We start from the raw sequence: 3,731 nt of genomic DNA, 5'->3' as shown, positions 1-3,731 counted from the left end.
CGACACATGGCCAATATTTTGGGGTTGGGCCGCTCCATAGTGTTAGTGGAGCAGCTCTTTGTAAACATGGACAATATTTTTGAGCAACCCATCAATGTGTTCTGCCTCGTGGTCGGATGTGGTCTGGGGCTGGTAAACCGCACATACAGTACTAGTAGATCGGGTAATTTTATGATTTGCTAGTTGTAAAGGCGTCGTGTAGTATGAGCCGGTATATGAAGAAGTAGCCTGTGTTACACAATCATGCTTTCGGCCGGATTGATGTGCAACTGTTACTAATTACAGGGACTGCGCTAATGCCGACCAGTCGCGTTGTCCTGATACACCGCGAATGTGCGAGTGTTCCCTGTAGACAGTCCCGGGAGTCATTTTTTTCGCACATTCCAGGAGCCAAACCAAAATACGTTCATGAACCGAGTCCAAAAAACCGAAACGTGAAAATCGGATGATCGGACCTGATGTACATTTCTCTTTCTGTAGATTGTACACACAATACACAAATCTTTAGATAATCTGGCCATGGCAGGTAAAAAAAAAGTAACCCTGAATCATACTAGATTAGCGTAAATGCATGTTTATGCGTTCAAAACAAGAAAAGAATTTGTTTCCCAGTATTAATCTCTTGAAACACGGCGCTGAATATTGACGCAAAAATATTTCGGGCATCGCGCGCCCTTTCCCGTTGTTTAGACTGTATGCAAATCCCGCGTCACTTGTCGGCATTTCGCATCTCTGATTGGTTGTTGCGTCTTAAGATGACTGAGCCGACGCGCGCTTAAACAATTTTTCTTTGTTCGATTTATCACACTTTACAGAGAATTGTCGCCAATGGCTACTTCTTTTTGTTGCAGTATATAATACTTAACGGAGAATTGTCGCCTATGGCTTCTTGTTAGGCATTCAGTTTACATAACTTGCACAAATTCTTACTACCGAAAAATTTCAAAACTGACGATTTCCGTCCATTGCCATATTCTGCCTTACCCTGAGACCCTCCTTTTGAAGATGTGTAATGGGTTTCTCCCAGTGTAGTTCAGAGATGAGGTTTGTGCAGCTGAGCGCAGAAGAACAGTAACCCACAGTTCCTCACCCAGTTTCTTCAGCCCCCTTCTACTCGTGTCATGGTAGGTTCTGAACACCATGTCCAGGATGTCGTACACCGTTCTGACCATGGGGTTGTCCTTCTGGACAGAAAGTAAGGCCAGCTCCAATCTAAAAAAATAATTCTCTATGGTAATTATTTATTGTACATCAGGACTCTAATTTTATTACACATCAATTGTACTTTTCTTGTAATATTTTCTCTTTTCGACTTATTCCTGACATTCACCTTATTGGGTACAAAATGAATGAATGAATGTGTCATTTGTTGTCATCATGGAGGTCATTGGGCCGTCATGTCATGGGTTGTCGTAGAAGATGTATGTAATACATTGACATGTGGAATGCCAAGAACACTCCATCATCGCCTGCTACCGTCTCGATGTCGTAAAAGAGGCTATGCAGTGAACAGGTGATTGCATTATTGACTTGTCAGGGTCGCTCTTGCCGCAAAGGGGCTCCTGATTTCTTTTGCACTTGTCGCATGAGCAGGATGGAAGTCGCACCTTTTTCTTCGTGGCGGGGTCTTTAAATGTGTGAATATTACATGCGTTATACTTCCCAGGTTTGTGAGTCTGGTCTTCAGCTCGTCTGGGTTTTCCCGGCCTGTACGATGCAGCAGAAGAAGTTGATTCTGGCTTGCCTTCTGAAGGCGTCTGTGATGCAGCCGCATCCCTTCCGATGTTGTTTACCTTCACATGTGCACTTCACAATTGACTTGTGGGGATCTCTCTTAGGTGTCTCCAGACGCGGCCGGTCGCTTGGAATTAGTTCAAAACGTTACAATGTTTTATGGAAAAGGTTTAAAAAACGCTACAAGTCGGGAGTTCAGTGTTGCCGCATCCTTTTGCTTTAAAAGATGCCAAGGTATTGCTGTCAGCAAACAGAGCGTAAGGTGAACAGTTGTGTGTACACATTCACTTTCATCATCACCTATCCTTTCATGGGATCCAATCATGTTCTCAGAAGTTGTACAGTCATAAACCTACCCCAAAGGGCGTTGTGTACTTTATCACTTTTACCATGTCAATGCGAGCACCATTACTGTTTTACTGGCTTTAGGGCAATCCCTGACCCAATGGCCTTGACCCTTACAGTTGTGACACTTATCATTCGGCTGAGGCTGTCTTCTGGGCCTGAACGCCTTAGATTGCTGCGTTTTAGGTTTTTTCTTTGCTGGCTCGCTTGGCTCCGCAATATCAGATAATGCTTTATAACTTTTAATAAAACCATGTACTGCCCTATTAATCTGCTTCATCACTGGGTCTCCTAAGATATCCATGATCAAGTCCTTAAAGAAATCCTTCTCTGCCAGTGGCCTAAGCTGTTGCAACATGGCTGTATATAACTTGTACCTGTTCAATCTGGGCTATCAGGTCGTCTACATCGTCACAGATGCTTGTCTCATCTTCATTCAAAAACTTCATGTACAAGTCAAAATCTTCTCTAGGTGAGGAAAGTGACTGTTCTAAAGTAGCCATTGTGTCGTTTCTGGCAGCTAAGATGTCAAACTCGATTCTGTTTTCATCAAATGGCAAGTACTGTGTGTTACATCTTTCGACAGGAATGCTAAACTCTTTGGCAAACTCCTCGTTGATAACGGCTGTTCCAGTTCGAGTTGCCTCATTTTCTGTTGACAGAGGAAGTATGGTGATGTCAGATTGTCTACAGTTCGGCGTTTTTGTGGGCTTATGTGCTATTGCATAGGAGTTGGAGCTCTTGAATTGTTGTGCAGACAGCCAAGCCTTTTGTTGTGCTTGGTTCTTGTTAGTAAAATCATTCTTTATTCACAAATAAAAGAAAGAAACATTGAGCCCAGGTCACGTCGGCCATAACTGACCGAACATGCAGGGAGACATTAGACATATAACACTATACAATACATCAAGACATACAATATTGCACAGTTTCCTTAAATATTGCACAGTTTTCATTAAAATTATCACAAGAATTTTTTAGACTTTGGCTTAAAAGTTACCACTTCTATCTAGTGCGACTTAACCACGTTATAATTTCAGGGAGTAGGCCGGTATTAATTTTAAATTTAAGTACTGTTTGGTGTCTTGGCAGTTTGTTAAGCCCTGTGTCTAAAAGGTCGAGGTAGAAACTCTCCTGGGCATCCTCCCATATTTCAACCAATTCTGGATGGGCCCCTAAGAAGACATCATCAGCTGACAAAACTTCGACTGGTTTCTGTGGTACCTCTGCAGTTTCCTTTGCACAAAGAGTTCCTTTATTCCGTCCAGGTTGGGTTTGATTGCCATTCGGACTGTGAAGTTCAACATGCTTGGCTTGCCCTTCAGTACTCTGAGATGTCGCACAGCCCTGAAGATGTTGATGTTATCATATATGTCAATATCACAGGTCCATTATCACTAAGTTTGCTGTTTATTACATTCTGGAAGGTGTTAAGACTTTCCCCATGAACGTCATCAACGTATCCCAACTTTCAGACAGTCCAATGTGTTGCAAGAGAGACACAAATTGTTTATCCGCTCCATATGATATGGCAACAAGGCCGAGCAAGATCGTTACATCATTTCTGGCCCTGCAACTACGCAGGTCCAGCAAACCACACAATGCATGGAATGCACTTTTCATTTTCACATTGTTTGTCTTCAACTTATTTT

The sequence above is a fragment of the Branchiostoma belcheri genome, unplaced genomic scaffold (genome assembly GCF_001625305.1).
Source record: "Branchiostoma belcheri isolate BF01 breed outbred unplaced genomic scaffold, Haploidv18h27 scaffold238, whole genome shotgun sequence".
NCBI classification, from domain to species: Eukaryota; Metazoa; Chordata; class Leptocardii; order Amphioxiformes; family Branchiostomatidae; genus Branchiostoma; species Branchiostoma belcheri.
The sequence above is the reverse complement of the archived record's forward strand: the minus strand, read 5'-3'. Positions refer to the sequence as shown.